The sequence below is a fragment of the Diceros bicornis genome, chromosome 6 (genome assembly GCF_020826845.1).
Source record: "Diceros bicornis minor isolate mBicDic1 chromosome 6, mDicBic1.mat.cur, whole genome shotgun sequence".
Taxonomy (NCBI): domain Eukaryota; kingdom Metazoa; phylum Chordata; class Mammalia; order Perissodactyla; family Rhinocerotidae; genus Diceros; species Diceros bicornis.
The window spans coordinates 85346035-85371716 of NC_080745.1; the positions used below are offsets into that span (position 1 = coordinate 85346035).

The window sequence follows — 25682 nt, forward strand, 5'->3', positions numbered from 1 at the left end:
AAAGATAAATGTGGGCAGTATTATTTCACCATTCCCTCTCTTCACTCAGATATTCTGCATTTAGGTGAAGCCCAAATGGCTCGCTGGGAATCGCATGCACCTGGGACACATTCTTGATCAGAAAGTGTCATCTGCACTTTCCATCAGCTTCAGCCCTCACAATCCCTAAATCCTCCTTTTTGGGAGAACTTCTCGAGACTTCCTCCCTGCTCCTCCTCAAACCTCCCCCTTCAAATCCTCCACAGTCCAGGGAGCCTCCCCAGAGGTCCAGTCTGCACAGCCTCACTGGGCAGGGAGAGGAGCCGCCTCTCCACAGAGCCTGGGTCAAAGGAGAATGGAGGCTCCTCCAAACCACTGGGGTCTGGAGAGCTGAGGGGTGTGTCCATCTTAATGAGGGCACTGAGGAGAGAGGGGCGACCACAGCATGAGGGATGTGGGTTAGAGGGAAGAGGGAAGAGGGTTTCCTCACGATGCAGGAGACTTCAAATGTTTTAAGTTATCTGTGCTTGTGAGGGGCGATGTGTGGGGTAAGCCCTTTACCTGCCTGAGCACATTTGACCCTAGAACAGCCCTGAGGTAGGACAATCCTTATCCTGACAATGGTGAACATTACCTGAGGCCTGTGACCCAGAAACACAGGGAAGTTAGAAGACCATCCTTCCCCATCTGACTCATAGAAGACTCACAGACGCCCCCTCATTTTCCTAGGACAATCCAGACGTGGTCCCACAGATTCTCGCTCTGTCTCATCAATGATTAGCTAAACTGTTTTTCCCCACTTCTCAACTGGAATAAAATGCTTGTTAAGTTGACTTAACCAAACTCTAGTTAAGCTCTCTCCCCCCCACAGCACCCCATCTCTGACTTACCCCTGAAGGTGCACAAGCATTGCAAATAGAACAGTCTTCCGTGAAGACCCTTCTGGAACCGGCACCATGAGGAGAGACATTTCCTGGTCATCTGTCTGATCACACCTGCTCCTCCGTTCCTTCCCCCTCCCCAGCCTCCTGTCCTCCTCCCTATAGAGGAACGTCCTTTCTCCTGACCTTTGAGATACTTGCCCATCTTGTGGTCGGGGCATTCTACTTATTGCCGTGATCGTGTTGAATAAAGTCTCTCTTTTCCTAAGTCTGCGTTTGGTTTTTCATTTGAAAATCCTCATTTCTCCGTGTTGGAGCCTCAGGCATGACTGAGAGGGATTGAAGTCCCTCCCGACGGGGCTTTAAAATAAGATGGATTCTCATGTGTCCGAGGCCTGTCTTGGGGCAGGGGACGGCCTAGTTGGGCTGGCTTTCTGCTGACCTTTCCAGCAATGCGGTTGACGATCAAGAATATTTTGGGGTAGATGTGTTAAATTTCTTGTTTCCCACCAGTCAACAACAAATTCTGTTACACAAGGGTGTGGGTCTCTACAAAAGCTCTGAGAGAATGAAACAAAAGGCCCACGATGTTCGTGGGGTCACTAAACTCGGGTTTTGATGTTGCATCTTATCTGGACGACTGAAGAATGTAAATTATGTTAAAAATTTAATATGTTAACACCTTAAGGGGCAGTTGGGGCGAGTCTTCTATGAATAGAGTCTATCGATCCCAACTGACTCTGTTCGCGGAAGACTCACCCTAAACTGTTCAGAGAAAATTGAGAACAAGGGAGTGCTACAGAGGGATAAGTTTGGGAGGGTCGGGGTGGAGGGGGGCCAGATGGGGACATGTGTGTGCACCTTGATAGCTGTTTCGCGCCGTAGCAATTCGCGCCATAAAATGTAACTGTCTGAATGTTTTGAATTAACCAATCATGTAAAACCGCGCCAACCTTTTCCCGCTTTATGCTCCCAAATCCTATAAAAGAACTTGCCCCCTAAGGCTCGGGGTCGACCCCTCTGTCTCCTGCGAGAGACACGAGTCGACCCGGAGCTCCGTTCAATAAACCTCTTGCGTTTGCATCAAGTTCGGTCTTCTGTGTCTGTGGGCCCGCGTCATCCCGAGACCTGGTGAGTTGGGATTTCCCTCCCCTTCCCCTTGGGAATCCAACACGACCAGGGAGTGAGGAGGATCAAAAAGGACACGGCCCCCTGAAAGGCACAGCCCCTCACTGGCCTGCAGCCGTCCTCGGCTGCTCCGGGTCCTGTCCCTCTGTCTGTAGAGTCTGGGGCACGTGGGGGCCTCTTCACAGCCCTTCCAGCAGGTTCAGCTCCCTGGGGAGCAACAATCCCTGTGTCTGGACCATCCTCATGAAGCCAAGACATGCTGGGATTCCTTCCTCAACGAGTGCTCAGGATGTGGGTTTCTGTGCTGACGTCGATGTGGATTTTAGGCAGGAGTCCACCTCGGCCTCTTCCAGTTCACCCTCCTCCATCCAGCACAGGCATCTAAACACAATCCGACTCCACTTCCACCCTCGGTGAGAACCCTGCAATGGCTCCCTGCCTCCTGGATAGAGTTTACCCACCTTTCCGTAGTTTACAAAATCCTTCATCATCCGGCCCCTGCATCTCCTCCCCTCTAATCACTTCTCCCCTCTGCCCCTCTCCCCGTGATGAGCCATCACACACTGAGTTTTATGGACACATCAGACCATTTAGCAGCTCCACGCTTTTCTCACTCTATTTCCTCTGCCTGGAATATATTCTTCGATCCCCGCCCCCCAAGATTTATTAGGTTTTTCCATCTGAACCATAGGACGTGGGTTTCTTATTCCCAGGCTTAGCTGTCTATGCAGAGGACTCGACACTCACACAGCGTCCCTCCAGCCTCGCTCACCACATTCTGCACCCAGGCTGCACACAGCCTCCCTCAGCCTGCACACACACAGACGACTAGGCCGCCTCTCCAGGTGCAAACAGGTCGACACCATGTGTCCCAGCCAAACATGGTCAATCAGGAGGAGACTCAGAGGTCGAACCCACGGGCCCCTGGAGATGATGACCATGAGCAGAGGCTGTCCCTGATTAGCTGCAACCCTCCCTGATGCCATCAAACCTGCTGGTGTCTTTGGTGTCCTCCCTCTCCAGGGCTGTGTCTCCTGACCCACCTCCATTTGCCCTGCGCCCTGGGCAGCCGTACCTTCCCCATGGGCCGGAGTATCCTCCAGGACCCCCTACCCTAATATCAACCACCTCCTCGTCCCCTCGGGCACCTCATCTCCACTGATGTTAAAAGGAAAACAACCTAAGAATCCACTAAAAGAGATTTCACTAAGCTATGCTGAGGGTGCATCTCCCAGCTACATCCAGTGGAGAGAGCAGCTCGCGCTGGACTATGTGCGTCTCTAGCGGGAGGATTTCAGGTGATGCGGCAACGAGAAGAGCAAGGAAACTGGCCCACGGGGTTTGGGGCAGAAAGTTTTTGTGGTTAACGGGAGCTGTCACCAGGGCAGCCTGGCTCTGCCCGGAAACGTGACCCAGGGTCCCTCGTTGTCTTCCTTCTGCCTTCAAGAGCTTCCTTCTTCCACACTCAACTCACAATCAAATACAAAGCCTTTGTTCCCCAGCAGTCACTTTAGCAGCAAAGATGGGAGAGAAAGGACCCAGGGCTCCTTTCCCTAATGGGAAAAGACCCATTAGGAGGTGGGACAGTTGTAAGTGAGGCCAGGGGAACTCAGGGGCCGCCGGGCAGTAACTGCATCTCCCATAAAACTACATCAGTCAGGGCAGTCTCTGTAGCCAGAGCTCCGTAACTCTGGCAGCACTCCCAAGTCAGCACAGGAAATTTTTACCCTACAGATATCCGAGGCCCACTGCAGGCCAGATAGAAAGAACGTGCAGGTGGGCCCGGGCATGGCTGTGCTTGAAGCTCCAGGTTACTCTAATGGGCATCTAGTGGTTGAGGCCCAGGTGTAGCTAACCAGTCCCTGTGCTCCAGGAGCAGTGGGGACACATCCATCCCCACGTGCACATCCCCCCTCCCCAGAAAATTGCATTATCTCATGTACATATATACGCCAGAATTGACAAAAAGAATTCTTTAGCAAAGAAGAACTAAAACATTTACTCATTTGTATTAATTTCAAATATTTGACATAAATTTAGAAATCTGCTTGTTACTGTTTGCAAAAAGAGGATCAGAGTAAGCTTCTCCCCCATCTTTGCTGCCAAGGGGCTGCTGTGGATTGAACCAAAAGCATAGAATGTGAAAAAGACAAGCCTCAACACCAATTTATGGAATTGAAACATATTCGAACTGTACCTGGGAACAAATGCTGTTTTTCCTATCTCAGGGAGGTGTGAAATTTACCCTCCAAACAATTCCGGCAGCCCAGGGGCAGGGAGTCCGAGACTAATCGGGCCGCCCCCGAGACCCTGCTGGGGATGGAGCTCCAGCCCCAGCGGCCTCGCTGGCTCATCAGCATTCCGGGCTTCAGCGACCCGCCACTGCCCACAGCCCGGCGGCCCCCTTCCCCACTGCTCTTCTCGCCCTCCCCGGTTCACGCCGGAGCCTGGACTCCTGTTCTCTGAGTCGGCTGCTGGGAAGACCCAAATGAAGGCACCCGTCGAGGGGTGAGGGTGGCCCATTTTCCAACGGCACCCCCAAAAGCGGTGCGCCGAGAAGGAAGCCCCAGAGGAAACGCGGGTGTGGACTGAGCCCTCGACCCCGCTGAGAAGGAGGAGGCCCGTTCTGTCTGGCCGCAGAACGGTGGGCGCTCTCTGCGGCCCACTGTGCCGTCACGGCTCCAAAGCAGTTCTGCTTCCTCGCTGTTGGCCTAAGAGGAGAGGGGAGCTGACCCTGCCGCCCCTCACCCCCCACACCCTGACCTAGCGCTTTCGCTTTTGTGACCAGCTGCCCCCGGGCCACCTTGGGAGGCACAGGATCTCTGGGAGGGGCTCGGGTGGGGGCCCCGAGTGGGCGGGAAGAGTGTGTCTGTTCTCAGCAAAGATCCCCCCCGCCCGGGAGGGGATCCGGGGATCTCGGAGGCCCACCTGAGCAGACGACACCGGCATCCTCGTGGTGACCACAGTTGTGGCTGTTCCAGCCGTTGTGGCTGCAGCTCCACAGGTCGGACTCGTGTCCTGAGCAGCCCATGTTGTCCAGGAGAATCGGCCCTGAGCCCTGACCGAAGCGGGCACTTCCTGGGGCCGACGTGGCCCGGTGCCCCACGAGCCTCGGTAAGGACCTCCACCCGGCCCTGACACCGATCACCTCCGTTCACCAGCTGCAGGGCCAAACTCGGTTCGGTGCTAGCGGGAGCACAAGAACACCTCCTCCGTGTCTCTCCTGAGGTCCCAGGCCCGAGGCGTGTTCCAGACTCAGGGGCCATGGTCATGGCTCAGTTCCCTGGGCAAGCAGTCACCTTGGACTTTCTTCTCTCTTTTTTTCCAATAGTATCAAGGTACCTCCTGTGCTTTTGGCCTGGGACATCCCGGGGGTTGGAATGAATGGTTAAGGTGTGGTGGAAAACTGCTCTGGGGACAGACAGTGGCCTCTGCCAGCTCTGTGGTATCAGTGGGAAAGAGGATCTGCATCTTTGCCTTAATGCTTTTTCATAATAGTCTTTTAAATCTATAATGTCTGATGAGCATCTCGTCAAAAACTACCTCAGCCCCCCTTGATGGTGGTTTGCTGAGAAGGGTTGCTTCTTTGTGGTGCCGTGGGATTCGGGGAAGGAACACTGGTGGAGGATGATGCCATGTCAAGGTGACCCTTGGGCGACCAACTTTTTAGAATAGCTGGTAGGTCGTCCAGGTATTTGTGAGTGTCTCTTGCTCAATATTTTCACGGTGAAACTATTGAGAGGAAAGAAGCTGAGTAAAGGGGTCATGTTTGATAGTTTTTGCTCTCTTATCTGAGTGAGTATTTCCTTGAGAGTGGGAAGGGTCTTTGCAGGTCTGTGGTCTTGTCCTCGCCCCTCTCCCGGTTTCCAAAGACCTCTGAGTGCGTACCTTGGCTCCTTCTCACCTTTGTCCCTCTCTAGGTGGCCACAGCACAAAGCACAGTATCATTACATGTCTTGTCTTTGGTTTTGTTCTCAGGGCAGGAAGATCCCAACAGTTGGGCCACAAATACAACTTTATTGCCGACATGATAGAGAAGATCGCGCCTGCCGTGGTTCACATTGAATTGTTTCGCAAGTAAAGAGGGCATTCTTTTTTCTTACAACCTCTGAAGCTTCCACCAATAAATGCTGCCGTTAGCATGACATCCGAGCTATTTTTGACACACTTGAAAGTGTCAAAGTGTCACTGAATATATTCTTACAGGAAGATATCATTTCTTCCTAACGATGTTTTCCCTTTTGACTATTTAAATTTACATTCTTGACCCCTCTAGATGTTTTAAGAGCCTCTGGCTCTGAAGAGATTCCCTAAGAACATTTTCAAAGTGGAATTTTTTAGTACATGTAAAAGTCAGCCTGATGTTCCATTTTTTAATGTTAAATAAACCCAGTGTGTAAAGTAATAATTGCAAGATGTGTGTTGCTTTTGCAAAACCAACCATTGATGTGTTGAAGAGGTGATTTTAAGGTGTTTCAGGCTGAACGAGGTGCTCCTTTGGGTTCTGTTCTAGGCTTCCTTTTTCTAAGAGGGAGGTGCCCGTGGCCAGTGGGTCTGGGTTTATAGTATCCGAAGATGGACTCATTGTGACAAACGCCCACGTGGTGACCAAGAAGCACCAGGTCAAAGTGGAGCTGAAGAGTGGCGCCACCTACGAAGCCAAAATCAAGGATGTGGATGAGAAGGCGGACATTGCACTTATCAAAACTGACCATGAGGTAAGTGTGTTCCCCACCCGCAGAACCGAGTTCTCAGAGGCCCTGGCTAAATGTGGCAAAACCTGGAGAGGTCACAAGGCACCAGAGCTCCCCGATTCCAAGAGATTCTCAGGGAGAGAGCTGAAGCCGGACTGAACCTGTCAAGTCTGAGCATTTAGGAGATGCTGAGTGTGGCCTGGGGTGGGGAGTGGGGCTCATGGAAGCTTCTTTAATAAGCAGGCTATAAGATCAGAGAGTTGTAAAAACAGTATTTTTCTTTTTTATAAAGGAAAACAACAGGTTTATAAAGAAATTAGTAGGTAAGCAGTGAAAATTCAGTCTCCTTTCCATTCCCGACCCTGAGTCAACTGTTGTTAGAGAGTTTTATTCATTTGTGCATTAACCAGGTTTGAAACCAAGCCTGGTCTCCCAAATTGTTATTGTTTTATTGCAGGGTTACTAAATGTGCTTTAAAACAGTACTCCATACTCAAAAAGTTTTGGAAACCTTGACTTAAGACAAAGCTAATGGATTTCTTCCTTACAAAACATCTCAGAGCTTTTAATATGCTAATGTGCACATGACTCTTCTGCAAACAGGTATATACGCCAAATTATAATGATCTGAGTATAGAACTTTTTTCTTGATTTTTCAAAACTGAGACATAGTGAGCTCAATTTGGGAAATACTGTGTTTGAAAATGGTTTGCTTTCTATTTAAATATTCTCCTTGCAGCCATTTTTGCTCTGTTGATTTCTTTAGCAAAGTCTTCATACCTGAAATAAATCCAGTTCTTACTAGACCATCAAAAATTCCCACTCATTGGTGTGTTGATTTCGGAGGTTTGGTTGGCTGTGTGGCAAGTGCACTGAGATTGCATTTTCTGGTTTCTTCACACCCTTGTAGTTTTCCAGGCTTCATATGGAAGGAAGAATCAGGGTAGGTTGGAATCTCGTTGCTGGCCTGGGAAAAGATCGTAGACTGAGAGCCAGGAGGGATCTTCTCTTCCAGCTCCCTGCGTGACTTTACCTGGATGTGGGCTCTGAGGTCAGACAGTGTGGTGTTGCGCAGGCTATTTTTGTCTGTGCTGCTCAGCGGGGCAGAAACAGGCTCTGTGCCCGGTGTAGGTAACTGCCGTTTGGCGAGGTCGCAATTGCACATTCTTTCTCTTAGGTTACTGTGGAATTTCTGAGCAACAACTAATCTTTCCAAATGTGTTTATTGGTCACAGTATAATCATAATAACTTCTATTTGATAAGCTCCAATGTTGGGCCAGGTTCCGCCTTCGTTTGTAACTTTCACCTAATCTGTAAGATAGCTATATTATCCCCATTTTATAGAGGAGGAAAAAAGGGCTCAGAGAGCTTAATGAACCTGCCCAAGCCACACAGCTACGCTGCGGTGAAATTATAGGCTCCTAAGACAGCCAGGCTGCTGCTCCCCAAGTGCCCAAGGATGGAGCCTGATCTTTTGGTGTGAAGGGAGGGCTCGACTTTAAATAGCCCCCGGGAAGGCTGGTGCATCCCCTTTTAGGAACATGCTGCTAGAAAGGTGTCCAGGATGTGGTAGTCTCACTGGAAGGAGGCCGGCCAGAATAACACATCCTGTGGCCACATGCGGACTGCTCAGCTCCACCGAGCCCTTGGAAGGCGGCCAGCAGTGGGGGCTCTGCAGGCGGGGCGCTGATCAGGGCGCTGATCCGGACACTGCGTGAGCTGCCCCTGCTGAATAATTCTGTGTTTGGAACGCGTGGGCGCATACCGTGTAACTGCTCCTGGCCCCGGGGGTATTCTTTTCAGATTTGGAGCCAAGGTGGAGGGTATGTCCTGGTGGCACCCCTGGCATGTCCAGGCAGGATGTGAAAGATCTCAGCAGACCAGCTTTGCAGAGTGTTTCTGACCTGCGCCCGGGAGCCCAGCCCTTCTGCCCCCAGCACGCTATTTGAGATGTGTTTCTAGCCCAAGAAAAAGGGACTTCAAAATTTAAAGTTGAACTCATGTGGCTTTTGAAAATGGAATCGGAAATGAAGGGATATTAAATTGCAAACACCCACACAAAGACTGGTTTCCACTGACTAAACTGCTTTTTTTGCTGATAGTAGTTGGAAGTGGGGAGAGTAAATGCGTTGCTTCCAGCTCTTTCCTTCTCACTCCCGCAGTTTGATGATGATTTGGAGCGGGGTGGAGACTGGCTTGTAGTGAGGCTTGGTTTGGAAGGAGCATCTGACCCCGGCGAGTGCAGTTCAGCCCAGCACACTATTTAATACACGTGCGGGCAGTGGTGGGGTGTGAGCTGGCCTCGCATTGTGTCGCTCTCGGAAACAACAGAAAAGCAATAGCAGGAAAACTCAGAGGAGGCAGAACAAGACCAACAAAATTGAGCTTGAGGATCGAAAACTCTTCCAAACGGTGCTTGCCATGTGAGGCCATGGCCCAGTCTCTCCAGGGCCATTGTCACATAACCCAGTGAAACTGGTGTGACCGCCCACCACCCACATGGGCCCAATGGCTAAGTTGGTGGCTCATAATCTGGGCCCATTTCCTCCCCCCAGCGTCATGATTTGGCTTGAAGGGTTCTCCGTGACTTCAGCAGCTGCTGTCCTTCCTGAGCATGGTATTCGAGCCACTTCTAATGAATGAAAATTACCACGACTTTAATGACGACATCGGTCGTCGCTGTGCACTTGTCATGCAGCCACCCTTCTTCTGGGAGCAGCAGCCAGCATTTCCTTCAGGTCTACCTCTCCCCCACTGGACAGTCTTGGTGGGACCACCAGTCATGGCGCCCCACTCCCTGGGGCCAAGGGGTGGACACGACCCGTTAGACCAAGCAGATCCTCCCTCTGGAGCTGTAGCTGGATGTCACCCCCAGAAAAGCTACGTGGCTGAAACTGGTGTAGCCGCTGCTGCTGAGACCCTCGTGTCTGAGTTCCTGCCCTTTCTGAGCCTAATTTGTCTACTTTTCCTTCCCTTCTTGGAGCTCCCCTCACATCTCCAGTAAACCCTCCTTGGCTTGAAGTTGCCAGAGACGTTTCTTGTCTTGCAACCAAAACTCTTTTTTTTTTTGTCTTTTTTGCTTCTCACTGCTGAGTAGACAAATGCACTTACTTTCCCTGCTGAGTTTTGAGACAGGGAGAACTTTTGGAAGAAAGTACACAGCAGAGCAGCTGTCTCTGCCTGGTCTGCTGCCCCCCACCAAGCTGGAGGTGGAGGGTCTCCCCCTGCAGGCCCATCCCCTTCAACGGTGGCCAGGCATCCCTTTCTGTGCTTCTCTCCTAGGATTTGCAATTCCCCTTTCCTTGGCTGCTACTGGGGCCCCCACTCGCCGGGAGAGGGAATGGCAGCTGCAGGAAGCAAGGACAGACAGTGTGCATGTGAACATTTCAATAGAAAGCAGCTTTGAGGGCAAACTAGTGCAGCTTCAGAGACAAACTCTTTCCAAACGCGTGTAACGTGACACTGGCCGTGTTTGCAGAGCATTTAAAATTTTTTATCCAAAGGAAGCATTATAGTTTTATAGTATAGTTTTTCCCTGAGTAGTGTAGAAAGACAGAGAGAGAGAGAGAGACAGCGCGGGGGTTGGGGGGGGGCGGTGTAAAAAGAGAGAGATTTGGTTTCTTTAGGCCAGAGTACAGGGCAGAAATACTGGGGATGTATGAAGAAGGTAAGAGGGGAAAATCCCTTTTGTTCCAGCTGTTTTTCCAGCTGAGTTGATTAGGAAACATGCTGGAGAAAAGCATATGCCCCCCTCGATGACTGCAACTTTCAGATCATGTCCTGTCTACCCTGTATGAAAACCGTTTACCCATTTCCCACTGTTCTTACAAAGAGATCTTAACTGCTTGCCAGGGCCTTGAAGTCCAGCCTGATGGGATGCCCCCTCCCTCCCTGTGCCCCTCACTCACTCTGCTTAGCCATCTGCCTCCTCTATTGCCTGCCACAAAACAGGGCTCTTCTCCTGAGGGTCTTGGCCATCCCCTCCCCTCGGGTGTCTCCCTCCAGCTTCCCCACAGCTGACCTTCCCATCCTTCAGGTCTCGGATTAAATTCGGCCTTAGACAGCCTTTCCCTGACCCCCTACCAAAGGTAGCTCCCCATGTCCCAATGCCCCCTCCCCCCATCACTCAGGGGACACATAACCGAGAGATGATCACGTTGTGCTGATCATTTTTCCCTCCTCCTCTCTTTACATAATTGACTGTTGTCTTATTTATTTGTAGATTTAAGTTTATCTTCGCTGCTGGAGTGTGAGGGACACACGTGTCTTGGTCACTTCTCAGGTAGTAGATGCTTGACAACACACCTGAGGATGAATTTCAGGGCCCTCTGCTCTGTGGAATGCTGGAGCGGGGTGGCAACAGGGGCTCACGCTGTGAGCTTCTCTCTCATTTCAGATGAGGAGATGATCCTGTAGCAGGCTGGTTGCAGAACCCTCCTCTTCCCCTGCAGGCTCCGCAGCCAGTGCTCATCTGATCCCAAGGGCTGCCTGGAGTTGGATGGGCCTGTGGCTCTGCAGGGGCTGCAGTAGCTCTGTGGTCTTGGGGACATCAAAGCGCTGGTGGCGATTCCTGTGGGCGCTTTGCTGTGACGCCAGCAGCCAGGGAAATATCTGGAAGCCGCCTTGTGGAGGCTTGTGAGGTGGTTTTCTTTCCTTGCCCCGCCGGGCCTGCACCCGTCCCTGGCCACCTTTGTGCCAGATGCCACCTTCAGGCCTGTTTGAAGTGGCTGGAGAGGGAGACCTCTGGGCTCGGGGCCGCTTTGTTTTCAGAGGGTCCCTTTACTGCTGAGCTGGCTGCCGAGGCCAGAAGAGCTGACACCACTGATCTCAGTGACGTTCAGAACTGGGGTCACTCCAGGAAGGGGGGTGAGGGGCCTGGGGCCTTCCACGCACCGTCCCAGGAGGCCTGTCTTCTCCAGCCTGAATCTGGCCCAGTGTGTGGTGAATCTGCCCCGAGATCCCTGGGTGAGGAGGCTCCAGGCGGCGCCCTGGGACGGTGGCGGGGGCGGGGAGCGGCCAGGCGCTGAGTGTGACTCATGCCCACCGCCGGCAGCCGGTTCTCCTCAGGCAACCCGATTGTCAGAAGGGCTGACTAAGCCGCCCGAGCTTGTCCAAAAGTGAATCAGATAACACGGAGCCCGTTCTGGAGCAGCTTCCCGTCTTCTGGAGTCTGTCACTCAAGCTCATAAAGCTCGGGGAGCCTGGAATGTGGAGCGTGCCACCACAGTTACCCTCTTCATTTGTCTCTGTGTTTCCATTCTGGATTCTTTCTCCCCACTCCCTCTGTACTGGCCTTCTTGTGGTCTCTCTTCTTTCTCTCCCTGAACTTGAGGGCTGCCATCGCATTTGCTAAAGATGCCACAGACCCTGCTGATGTTGCAAGGCTTCTATTAGCATATTGATTTTTACCATTTTTAGGGGGTGGGAATCAATATTTCATTAGGTCATGTACATCCAGACAGCAGAGTGGAAGCCGGCTGTTATTCCCCTGTGCCAGCCTTTGTCCAGAGGCTGATGGGGACGTGGCTCCTTATTGTTCTGGTTGCAGCTCCTTCTGGAATGTGAAAACGTTTCAGTTCCCCAGACCATCAAAATCGGAGCCCTTGTGTGTTCTCTGGCCCAGTTTCAAGAACTTCAGTTGATTGTTAAGGAAATTCTTTGTCTATGTTTTTCTCCGAATATGGTAATGCCTTTTTTCATTTTGGCGCTCTCTCTTCAGGGAACTGGATTAAGACTATCATTTATGGTTCTGACAAAGCAGTTCCCAGGTTGTCGGGGCTGAATTTGTAGGTGCCCCATCGAGAATGTCTCCTGTGCCCTTCACTGATTCCATTTGACAGTTTAGTGAGCGTGTAACAGTGTGTTAGAGTCCACGTTGACCAACTGTGGCCTGCAGTCCAAATCTGGCCCTCCATCTGTTTTTGTAAATAAAGTTTTATTGAAACGCAGCGATGCCCATTCCTTTATGTAGAGTCTATGGCTGCTTTTGCCATGCAACAGCAGAGTTGAGTAGTTGGGATGGAGACCGTATGGCCTGTGAAGCCAAAAGCATTTACCTTTTGGCCTTTCACAGAAAAAGTTTGCCAACCCCAGTGTGAGATGATTAACACCTCATCTTAGAGGAGTTGAATGTGCTGGGAGCTAACTATGAGTATAAAAGCCAAGTGAGGTGACACACTATGTCACCAAAAGGGAAAGGACAGAGACACTGATTTCCTTTGCTCTTTCTCTTGGAGGGAATTGTGCTTCTTTGCTGACAACGATGCTTCGGTCTTGCTGGATTAAGCAGAGAGAGGCCTTATTTTTGCCCATTTCTTGTAATATCAGTAGAGAGGAATTTATATGAAATCCAAGGTGTTTTAAATTATTATCCAGTTTTTTTTTTTTTTTTTTTGTGAGGCGATCAGCCCTGAGCTAACATCCGCCAATCCTCCTCTTTTTTTGCTGAGGAAGACGGCCCTGGGCTAACATCCGTGCCTATCTTCCTCCACTTTATATGGGACGCCGCCACAGCATGGCTTACCAAGCAGTGCGTCTGTGCGCCCCCGGGATCCGAACCAGCGAACTCCGGGCCGCCGCAGCAGAGCGCGCGCACTTAACCGCTTGCGCCACTGGGCCGTCCCCTATTATCCAGTTTTAAATCTTAATCATCTTTTAAGGTCTGGTTTGTTCACTCTTTCAATTCTTCCTTATTCATTGACTGTAAATATTTATTGAGCATCTGTCTTGGCCAGACGCATGTTCAGTGCTGAGGATGTATCAGTAATGGCAAAAGCCATGGTGCTTGTGGTCTAGCGGGGGAAACAGCTAAACTGGAATGAATCTGGTGATAAGTACAAAGAAGGAACAAGTAGGAGGAGAGGTAGAGGCACTGGGGGCTGGGGAGACCTCTGTGCACAGTGTAGGATGAAAGACGGCTGAAAACCAGGCCGCATCCAGAGTCAGTTACCTGGACTGCAATGCCAGGACTTGGCTAACCCCAATTATTGAGCTAACCCCAATTTTAAGATCCTGATGGATCGTTTAGGGTCTGGTATGTTCATTCTTTCATTTACTCACTTTCACATTCATTGATTTTCGTGAATACTTGTTGGCTGAACACTGTTGGCCACACTGGGATAGCGACATTGGCCAAGCTGAAGTCAGTGGACGAAAGTGGGGGGATCAGAGGGGCTGATGTACGGACAAGGCAAGAGTTACGCTTGATGGAGACGATGTTTTTCCTCGTCTGGACCCCGCAGGACATTTACAATCACTGGCTGCTGGGCTCCCATATACAACTGTTGACATTTCGTGGTTTAAACAACAAGAACAAGGGAATATTTGAAATGCCAACGTTTCTTGATATACTTACAGGAGACTGATACTACGGTGGTGTTCATAAACAGTGGGGAGCAAGGCTCTTTCGGTTTTCGTTTGCTCTCTTTTTGTTTCTGCACAGCCGTCTTCTCTCCTTTTTCTCTCTCCCTCCACCTCTCCACTCCTCTTATCTCTCCCATCTGACCTTCTCCCACCCTGCCACCCTCCCATTCATCCCCCCTCTCCCACTTCTGCCGTCCCTGTTCAGCAGCAACGACATGTCAAGTGGGGAAACGGATGGAAGAACCCTGTTCTTCTGAGTTCTGTGTGTGGGTGACCTCAGTGCCATGTAGCAGATCCTGCCTGCCCTGGCCTCTCGGCCCCGTGGTCTCACCCCTGCAGCACCCTCCCTTGGCTGTACCCTTGACCTTGTCATCACTGATAACCTCCACCTTCTCTAATCTGAATCCCAAGCACCTCACTCTCGTCCACCGCTTCCTGCCCTGGCACGGCCGCTTTATGTGCGTGTGACGTGTGCACTCACAGGCCCTGTGCTCAGAAGGGCCCCTGCTTGGGGGTTAATGCTCTGAGGTCGCTGTCTTCATTTTATCTTGCAGTTGCTCTTTTCTAAGTGAGGTCCAATGAGTCAGCGGGGTGTGTGCTGGGGGCTTGGAGCCTTGACTCACCACTGTTCCTCCTCTTGCCACCTCCCTACCTCCCCAGGATGGGTTCTCAGCCTCCCTGCTCCCCTGTCACCTGGGACACCTGGCCCCATGCAGCGATCACTACCACCCTCTGTCCCCCAGGCGGTGTGGGCGTGGGGAGAGTTGGGTTTAGGTGAGCATAACCCGTGGCATCTTGGGGCAGCGAGTGGTGGCAGGGCTTGGGCAGATGACCCCCTGGGGCGTTCCTCCAGTGACTAGGCAGAGCCAGGCCTCTTCCCTCCCATCCAGGTACCTAGTACATCCTGCTTGGAAGGAAGTTGCAATGCCCTTGGGGGTTGTTCATCCTCTGTGGTTTGGGCGATGGGCCCTTCGGTTGGGGAGATGCCTGGCTTGAGTTCACTGCCCCCAGCCAGGCACAGTGTGTGGGTCCATTTGGTAGCTGGTGGGCAGAGCACTGAGACCTGAGGCCCTGGGTGTCCACACTCACCTGGTGAGTATCTTTGTGTCCCAGGGAGCATGACACTAAATAACAAATAGGAAACATCATGACAGGTCAAGGGAGAGAATGTGGAAGAAAAGAAAAAGGGTTATATTTTAGTATCTTGAATGACACTTTTTGTGCACTTTCTGAACAAGGGGTTTGCATTTTTAATTCTCCCTGGGCCCCACAAATTATGTAGTTGGTCCTCCCCCTAGTACCTCAGCTCCAGCAAATCCTTGGTTCATCTGGGTCTACAGTCCACTGATCCGCTCACCTTCCACTGTCCCTCACCCCCTCGTGGGCTCACTTCCCTCCAGACTCAGGCTGGGTCACTGTCTCTTAGGCACGTCTTAGATGCTAACACCCCCTGAACTTCCCTGCGGCCTGGTTTTTTCTTAGGGGGCCTGCAAGCTCTCTAGCACTGGCTCTTGCTGGGTATGGGGGGGGTGATATTCTCCCCGTTGCATATTTTTTAAAGAAAATGAGAGGCTAGCATAACTGTTTCCAGAAGCCACGTTGAATCACTCAGTTGAGTAGCAGCCAGTTGCTGCAACACTAGCCTTTAAGGAAACTTCAGTCAACACACAGGACCAGCCTGGAAGCCCGGTCCCTGGAAAGTGAGTGAGCTGGGCAGCTGGTGGATGCAGTGGCTCCCGCAGATTCAGCAAAACAAACATTTTTGTAACAGGAGCACTTTATACTTTTCCAGGAAGAGAAAGAAGTAGTTGACTTGCCTCATTAACTTAAAAAGAAGCTGTCAATTATCCTTTAGTTTAATTGATTCATTTTCTTGCTCTTTTCTCCAAGCTTCAGGGAGTGAGGTTGCAATGAAATGAGCACAAAGGGGCCGTTCGGCAAAGCCCAGTGCAGCCGGAAGCTGAAGTGCTGATGGGTTATTTCTTTTAGGACCTCTCTAGAGGGTCACTGGCAGAGCCAGCATCTGGAGAATTCCATGAATACCCCTCCCCTTGCAGCTGTAGGAGTTCGCAGGGATTATGACCCCTTAGGGGAGATGTGTGGAAAGAGATTTATTAAGGACCTTGATACCTGTTTTGATCTTACCAATTTAGCCATTATCTGCCAATAGCTTTTTTGGAAGTCAACCAGGTCTTCTGGAAAGAACCCTAATTATCAGAGCTGGGATGGCCTTGGATGTCACCAGCTCAATCCTTTTATTTTAGAAGCGGTAAAACGGAGACCCAGAGACCCAAGGTGATGGAGTTAGTTCAGGACGAAGACCAAACTCGGATGTCCTGCTGCCTGGGACAGGGTGCTCCCAGGGTGTGGCATTGTGCGTGCGTCTGCATATGTGTGTATGCACGTGTGCATGTGTGCACGTGAATGCATGTGTGTGCATGTGTGCATTTTGTCTGAGTCTTCCCTTCTGCACCACCGTTGGTTGATGCTGGAGAGTAAGCCTGAAGCAGCCCTCAGCCAGGGCATTTCTCAGCACAGACCCAGCTTTTCTTCCTGGGGAGGCCGGCCGTTGTGACTCACCTTCAGGAGGAGCCCAGGCCACACTCAGAGCCTGCGAAGCAGGCAGTGCCGCAGAGGCCTGCCTCCACGCCCCACGAGTGGGCTGGAGAGAAGAAGACCTGGAATGGAGGAGGTGGGGACTCCAGTCATGTACCACCACCCTTGCTGTGGGACCGTCAGTCCCCTTGTGAGCAGAAAGGGCACAAGGCCTGTACCCTCTGTCCCAGGGACGACTGGCTGTAAAGGCCAAGGGAATGACAGAGCACGAGGCACTGGCCAGGCTCTGCTTGGACCACTTGTATCTTGCACTGACCATCACTTTCCTTTGAAGCTGACTTCTCCTCTTGCCCCTACGCCCACCCCCCAAAAACCCGGCATGAACGAGCGTATAGTTATTAGAGCGCTTTGCAAACACTGTAGGTGTTAGGATCACCACTCTAAAATGAACCATTTTCCTCTAAGCTTCGTGGACTCTGATGGCCGCCCACCCCTCAGCCTCCTCGCCCTGCTGGCGGAACCCTGGGCTTGTCAGGTCCCCCCGACCCACCCCATTCCTAACTCAGGCAAATCCTGAGGGGCTAAGGCAGTCATGGGGCCACGTTCCCCTCCACAAAGGGTGGTTGAGGGTCACCTGATGACCGGATGCTCGCCAATGACCCATGTGCTGGGCCCTTCTGGATTCTCAGCTGTTCTGAAGAGACACCCGGGAGAAAAGAGCCTCTTAGTTTCCCTGGGCATGTCACATCTTTATGTCATGTCTGGAAGGGCTGTGGCCGTCTCATGACCGTGAGAACAGGCTGAAGTTGATCAGACAGAAAGAAGGAAGGAGCCCTTCTCGATGTTGTCCTTTGAGAATTTGAGGTGATCGGCCCTGGCACCACCCTGCCCATGAACAGGTGGATATTTATTCCATTTCAGGTTGGATTTTGTATTAGTTGTAGCTGAAAAAACCCTAACTGATGCACCGAAATAATTTTTAGTGTTGATCTATATTTAGCCCTTATGGAAGATTCTAGGCTGAGCTGACTATGGGGAAGGAGATGGACTTTCTCTTTCTACGGCTGTGTGTCCTGGTGTGTGTGTCCACCCGTCAGGTGGTGGATGTCATTGCGGGGCATGGTGGATTTCATTGATCTTCTGTGTTCACTGTGCTGGGCACATAGGAGACGCTCCGTGAATCTTGTTGAGAAAGTTGTCTTTCGTGTCGGCTGTTTCCTGGACCCAGTGCTGCCAGGCCTGCTGGTGGTTGTTTGCTTGCTGTGATCTAAATGAATGGTAGAGCCTTCTTTAATCTTGAGATGCACCAGCATCTTCCAAGTTTCAGGATTAAATCCGCCACACACTTAGTATCCCGCCTGTGGCTAGGGGTCAGTGATTTCACACAGACAAGATAAGTCTGGAGTCCACACCCGGGACTCCTCACAGCCTCATCTGGGCTGTGTCTCCATCAGCCTGGGTGGCGTGGGCTGACAAGTCGGGTGTTAGGGGGATTTTCTTAAGGTCCCTCTTGTTGGTTCTGCTGTGAGGACGTCATTCAGCATCAGTGAGTCACTTGCGGTCTGCTGGCAGCTGTGCATGTCAACCAGATGTCCCTTCTTTTCTAGGCCTCCCAGGCTCCTCCCTCTCATGAGCAGGAGCGTGACCCGGAGAACCGGCAGTGCGATGGACTCACTTTGGGATGTCCCTCGTCCTTGAGGGACTTGGGCCACACGTGAGCTACAGGCCCTCCAGGTGGGGCCCAGGGCTCCTTCTCGGCTCTGATATGGAGCCTCGGAGCCTCGGAGTTTTGCTTTTGCCACTTGCGAGCTCTGCCACCTCGCTGCTTTTGTGCGCACGCCCCACTTGCATTTTCATCCCCCCGTGGCTGGAGAACCTGACGTGAGGACGGGAGCTGCACGCCCCGTCCTTCCTCCTCTCCTCCTGCTCTGCCAAGTGGGGGGATGCCTGTGCTTTGACATCGTAGGCGTGCCTCGAGGTCCAGCGAGATGGTGAGATGTGGGAAGTGGCTGTTAGGAGAGGGGCTGGCATCTCTAAGATGGCCTGTGACCGGGGCCACTTCAGAGGGAGACCAGACAGTGTCTGCAGCCGGGATCCCCGAGACGGCTTTGATGTGGGTGGCGCAGGAACCAGCCTGCGGACAGCATCGCAGGGTTACACCGGGAATGGGCGGCCCCCGTGTTCCGCATCTGCAGGTCAAGGCTGAGGCGTGGCTTTGTGCTTCCAGCCACATCTGCATTTCGTCTCCACCAGGTCCCCCCATGGAGCGTGTGTCTAGACAGCTTTGGAATAAGATGCTCAATTACTGAGCAGGAATTTGGCCAGCGGAGGTACAGCTGGGCCAAGCAGACAGGCCTGAGGTGAGGATTCAGGCTGAGAATGAGCTGTATTTGGATCTGGAACTGACCGGAGGGCCTGATGTTCCTGGGGCCAGCCGGCCCCCAAAATGGCTCCCAAAAAGCATTTTGACTTCACGAGGACGGTAAATCTGGCCTGGCCCACATCTCTGTCCCATGTCACTCCCCTGCAAAGATTTCTGCCTGCAGTTAGAATTCTGGGTTAACACGTACTAGGGGCAGGTCTGAGAGTTGAGACTCCTGTTTTCTTCTTAGGCTGCTCATCAGCTGTGAGAAGTCACTCCATCACTGAGCCTCCGTTTCCACATCTGTAAAATGGAGTGAAATATGCCCTAACTCCCAAGGTGGTCATGAAAGTGCTTTGTCATCTGGATTGATTGTCATCACATAAATTCAGGCTTCATACTATAGCCCCCCCAATATGTAATCTATTTGCTTTTTTCTGTGGTATGATCGTCCTTTGTAATCTATGAAATGTTTGAGGGAATAAAAACTTAATGTGGTAATTGGTGTCGCCCATTGGTGCAGGTTTGACTACATGGCTCTTGTGACCTGCGTTTCCTCCTCTTGTGCTCAAGTGAGGACTGGTTCTCAGGGAGATTCCAGGCTCGTATGACTGCTGTCCACTTGTCTGAGCCCATGTGGTCAGCTGAGAGTGGACAACTTCACTGCGCTGGAGCCAGGCTGACCTGGGCTCTCTGGCAGTAGACAGCGTCCTCGGAAGGCCTGGCAGTCCCCAGTGGGCAGGCTGAGCGGCTCGCAGGCCCTTGGTTTCTCCTCCCCTTGGGAGAGTCTCTCCTCTCTGTCGTCACAGCGTCTGCTCCCCCAAAAGCGTTTGCCTCCTTCCCTCGTCCTCTGGGCCTGAGCTCAGACCTGGAAAAGGAGAGTTTGAGGGAGCACTGTCTTTAGGCTCCTCTGCCTTCTAAGCCCCCTGAGACCTGGGCGCCTGGGTCGGGCCCCTTCCCAGGGTGGGGAGGTGGAGTGGCAGGGATGTGGTGAGCAGATGCTGATGAAGACCTCCCAGTGAGTCCTGCCATGTCGCTTCCTGATGTGGTTCCCAGTTGGTGGTTGAGCTGATGGGGCTGGGCCCACCTTTCTCTGTTTGAAGTTGATTTCTTGCCTTGAAGTTGGTGAAAAGCAACTGTTATCTTGGGCAGCCAGGCAGCCTCAGCCCCAGGAGCCTTTGCCACTTTGTCCCCTTGCCCAGCCCTAAGCCCAGCCCTGAGGGCCGTTCCCTGGCCCTTAAGGAACGATACTGTCCCCGGCGTGCCTCCCCCAGAGTGGCCGGGTGCACACCACTGGCCCTGACTCCCGCCCCACTCCCACCCCCACTCGACTGTTGGATGGAGTTGTTCCTGGCAGGGCCGGCTGGCGCAGGCCCAGGGTAAACGGGCCGTGCTGAGCTTGCTGGGGTTCTGCTGCACGCTGATGAGCTCGGGGAGCGTGGGGCTGCAGCCCTGCCCACTTCAGGGCAGCACCATGCTCTCTGGCCGCAGGAGACCCCAAGGGCAAAGGGTCACTGTCAGGGCAGACCTGCACCACCAGCCTTCCTCTGGGTGGAGGGCTGGGTGACACAGACTAGCCTGAGGGAGTTTCGTTGGTGTGGTTTCCTCCATCGGGTCTGCACAGACCCCGATACTAATAACGATAACCCTTAACACTTGTATGATGCTTACATGTCCCACTTACATGATGCTTAACATGAGCCAGGTGCCATTCGAAGAGCTGTTCAGGTCTTAAGTCACGTAATTCTCACAACTAACCAATGAGATAGGTGTGCTACGTCATTCCCTTTTTCCAGACGAGAACACTGAGGACCCAGTGGTCGTAAGCTCAGGCCAGGACCTAATCAGGCAGCCTGGCCCTGGGTCTGAGCTCTTGACCACAGCGCTCTCCTGGGCCTCCCAGTGTCTGTGATCTGAGGGGCGTTCCTTCTCATGTGGTCTCTTCAAGTCAGTTTTAGGTCTTAGATCCTTTCTCCAACATTCCTTCTTCCTCCATGAACTTTCGGCCCAGCAGCACCTTCCTTATTTGGGGTGGGAGGGGTCTTTGTGGCGCCGTGCTGTGAGGTGGATGAGAAGGTCTGGGTTCGGGGCCACAGTCCAGGTTTAAATCCCTGCTCTGTCTCAAGTCTCCCAGTCACTTGGAGCCTCAGTTTCTTCACTTGTTAAATGGGCCCAGTGATCACCCCACCTCACCCACTGGTCTCTGCTCCATCCCTGGCAGAGGAGATGCTGAAGTAACGGCTGGTTTCCACTCACCCCACCCTCCTGGCCCCCTTGCCTCTTTCTTTCTTTTTTGGGGGGGACAAACATGAATTGCAGTTAGCATGAGGCCTGGGCTAGGTCTTTGCCTTCTGGGCGTGGTCCATATTGCTCAGGGCACTGCTTCTTTTGACTCAGGGAACAAAGGTGAAAGGAACTCGGAGGTTTGCTTGGCTCCAGGGGGACATGGGGGCGGGAGGGCCTGAACCCTCTGGGATGGAGGCCCAGCTCCCCTCAGCCCCAGGCACTCGAGCCAGCTTTATTGTGTCTCGTTTTAATGTGAAGAGTGGTTTGGGGCTCCTGGCTCTGCCTGGCCTTCACAGGGCATGAGGATCAGGCTTGTTGGGTTAACCAGCCCGCCCGGCCGGGGAGCAGAGGTGTTGGTTGATGGAAGACCTTTTCAGGCGAGGAGAGAGCCCACCTCTTGGACCTTGGCATCTGTGGGGCCTGGATGCCTTGAGCACCAAGCCCATCCCGGCCCCTCCCCAGAATTGCTGGGGCCTTAGCACAGAGATGCACCGAACTGAGTCAGTGCTGTTTTCCGCATTCAGTGCTCCCGGTTCTCCGGGACTCAGGTGGATGTGTCTATGATAAGGGGGGCAGATCCCTTCTTTCCCTTCCACCACAGGGGTGTGTGATCTCAGGATCCTTCTTTGGGGCTTCGCTCCCTACGAACCCCCAGGTAGTCTTGCCCCAAATCCTAAATTCGTCTCCCTCTGTCTCCTGGCCTCAAGGTTTCAGAGCGAGTCTGTGCCGACAGCTTCAAGGTGTGCTGAGACTCCAGTAACTTCCCCACGTTGTCTTGGCCTTGCCCTGTGACAGCTCAGGACGTGTTGATTGTTGTGGGTGGGAGGGAAGTGTGGCCCTCGGCCAGGGAAGGGATGACAGGCCTGACCTCAGTTTCCCCCAAGGCCCGGTGAACACTGCTGGGCGTTCCGTGACACCTGTGCGTTTATCCATCCTGTGAACTCAACCAAACGCAGCCATGCCAACCTTGTGTTTCCAGGGAAACCTGCCCGTCCTGCTGCTTGGCCGCTCCTCGGAGCTGCGGCCGGGAGAGTTCGTGGTCGCCATCGGAAGCCCGTTTTCCCTTCAGAACACGGTCACTACCGGGATCGTCAGCACCACCCAGCGCGGCGGCAAAGAGCTGGGGCTCCGGAACTCGGACATGGACTACATCCAGACAGACGCCATCATCAACGTGAGCCCCGCCTGCAGGGCCGGGCGGGTTTAGGAAAGCCGGGCTTAGGAACCAGGGGTGAGGCAGGCTCCTCAAGGTGCTGTCCAAGGGGTTCCCTTTGCACCCCTAGAGCAGCTGAGGCGGAGGGCTGGTCCTCCCCCGTAGCCGTCTGCAGGGGCTCCTGTGAAGGGCCTGTAGCTGTGCCCAGGTCTGCCGCCGGGAGGAGCCCCCACCCCCCGAGGGTCAGCGGCCCCTCAGTGGAGCTGCTTCCTGCGGGAGGGACGCTCACCCTGGCACAGGCTCTGTGGCCCCCAGGAGGGGTCTGCTCCGCCTTGGGCCGCAGTCTGAGCGTCACCCCTACACTGTTCAAAGTCTAACGAGGCCAGGGGTTGTGCCACGCAATCTCATAAATGGAATCTTTTTTAAATCACGTTTTTCCACTGCAGCTGTCTCCCTATAGGATTGACGTTTCTCAAAAGCAATGTTTTTTTCTCCCTACATCTGTCTAATAAATAGCAAACACAACATGTTTTGTTCACTCACTGCTCTAACAGGTTTTATTCCCAAACTTTCTTGTGATCTGCAAGAAGTAATGGAAATAGAACAAACTGTGGGTTTCCAGCCCTGGCAGCAAAATCGGGGTCACACGGATGGGGGGCTGTGCAGATTTGAAATACCGTGATGCTGGAGCAAGCGGGCAGCCAGCCTGTTGCCAAGAGAAGGAGGTTCTGCTGGGTGTTTGAGGGATTCAAAGGTGGCCTCTGGAGCAGAAAAACATTCCCATTTATGGCACATCTAAAACTTCCTCAAAATTGTTAAGGTCCTTTTTTTCCAGCAAAGTATTAGGTTGACAGGAACAAATCTCAGGAGAGAACCTACACTTGGGAACCTGCCAGGCAGGGAAGTAGATCGGACTATGTAACGACAAACTCCTAACTTTGTAATTTTTGCTTTGTTTCAGTATGGAAACTCCGGAGGCCCATTAGTAAACCTGGTAAGGCCTTTTAAAAATCTATGTACATGCTTTTTTTTTGCTTTCTTTTCACACATGAACTTTCCAAAGTGCATTATTTAATTCCTTTAAAGTGAAATCTGTGAATGTACTGCATCCTTGCAAATTACCCTTCTTGTCTTTTCTGGAAAGAGCGAGGCATCTGGAGTTGAGCACTGGAAGTGTAATGCCAGCGGAGACACTTGTGTTTCAAAGTTACAAGTAAATGCAGTGGAATTCAGGTCCAACCCAGGAGGAGTTAAAGGAGCAGGCCGTTATTCTGAAGGTGTCAGCAGTTCTGACCTGTCACAGAGCGGCACCTCCTTCAAAGGACGTCTCCAGGCTGCTGAAGGAGCTGGCTTGGCTCGTCTACAGTCTTTGTCTTGGCCAGGAGCCCTCCCTTAAGACCTGCCTGGAATGAGGCGTTATCCCGCTCACAGAGATGTCACTTCAGTCTGTTTAAATACATAAGCATGAAAAAGGAAGCCTTAGAATCAGACTGTCAGAGCGAGGGTGCAGCTCGGGGGTCACCCAGCTCGACTGTTGTTTACAGGAGATGAAATCAGGCCATCTCTAGCAAGGCCCAGGATGGCAGCGCCTCCTGGATGGGCCCTGGGAGTCGGGACTGAATTCTCAGTGCTGCGGGAGTGTGTGAGGAGTGATGTCTACTCTCCTGGCAGTTTTCCTTTCTAAGCCCAAGTGGAACACGCCATATAATAATAGCCTCCGGAATGATGGTGGGAGGGCGTGAGGGGAGCCTGTTGTTCAGGAATTGTTTCCTATGGTGCAGCATTCCCTAAACTGTGAGAGTATCTTGAATTGAAGCACACCCTGTAGACTGCCTTCCTCCATGATTTAAAGCTAGCCTGCAACAAGCAGAGGAAATGAGGCATGGTGGTGCGCCCTCTGCCTCTCCCAGCCCCCCGCAGCGTCCCCCGCTGCTGTCTGAGACGAGACTGCTTTTTCCTGGTAATGAAGCATGGGGGCCCTAGGCACTAAGCTGGTTCCTCCCTGGTATCAGCAGAGGAATCTTAAGATCATTGGAGATGGAGAAGCAGGAAGGTGTGGATGGCCCCCTAAAGGACTCAGAGGTTTTGGAAATGTATTCCCTGTGAATCAAGGTGCAAATGAGCATTTTGAAACAACCTGTTTGATGCCGTGCTTACCGCGTGTTGATCACTGAGTACAGTCTGGAGTGGGTGTCGATTCTTCCATTGCTGAGCGTGGCTTACGCTGCCTAAGTATTGCCTCCCCTCTGTGACCCCAGAACCCCCTCCCCCCGTCTCCCCCCACCCCTCTCGCTCTCTGAAGTAGCTCAGAGATTTCTCCCATACACATTCTCCGTTCTCTTTTGGTGCATGTCTTCAGGTCAAACCTTCGGGGATTCAGTAAGCTGTCTCCATCTTGCTTTTCAAGATGGTGAAGTGATTGGAATTAACACCCTGAAAGTGACAGCTGGAATCTCTTTTGCAATCCCATCGGATAAGATTAAAAAGTTCCTAACGGAGTCCCATGACCGACAAGCCAAAGGTAAAGCAAGGCCCAGATAGCCCAGGGGATTCAGGCCTGAGGCTTCGCTGCTCCTTGGGACCTTGGGGGCAGGAAAAAGACAGACCTGAGGATCAGCCAAGCCTGTCAGATCCGGAAGGCAGAGAGAATGCACGTCACGTCATTAAGGCCCTGGTATCAGCTCAGAGATGTTTGACCATTTTTGACCTATGATCATGAACGTTTCATACGGTTTAATCTAATCTGTACCAGGCACGATCCTGGGTGATTTCTATACATCATTTCACTTCCTTATTTATTTGTATCATTTAATTCCTTTGCGCTCTTGGGTGGGAATTATTAGTCCCATTTTACTCATGAGAAAACTGAGATTCAGGGAGATCATTTATTCCACAAATGTTTCTTGACCTGTCTGCTCGGGGTCAGGTTGGGGGTTCCGTGGCTCAACAGGGTCCCTTGCAGGTGTGATGTTTATGTTCTACCTGGGCGAGGGGGAAGGGTGATGGTCAACAAACATATAAGGTAGTTTCAGATAGCAACAAGTGCTTTCCAGAAAATGAAGCAGGATGGTGGGCTGGGGAGTGACGGGAGGGGTGGCCTGTGGAGACAGCGCGGCCGGGAAATGCCTCCCCGGCCGAGACCTGAAGGAGAAGGAGCCAGCAGGCTGGGATGTGGGGGGAGAGCATGCTGGACAGAGGACAGCAGATTCCAGGCCTCTGCTGTGGGCGTAGCGTAGTGAGCACAGGACCCACAAGTGGGCCGTGCAGCTGGATTGCTGTGA

The 25682-nt window shown here is 52.3% G+C and overlaps 1 pseudogene; it reads left to right on the forward strand.

Annotated features, from left to right (window-relative positions):
- Positions 1-4307: 4307 nt before the first annotated feature.
- On the forward strand, positions 4308-23813 carry LOC131407633 (serine protease HTRA1-like; annotated as a pseudogene).
- The last annotated feature ends 1869 nt before the right edge of the window (positions 23814-25682 follow it).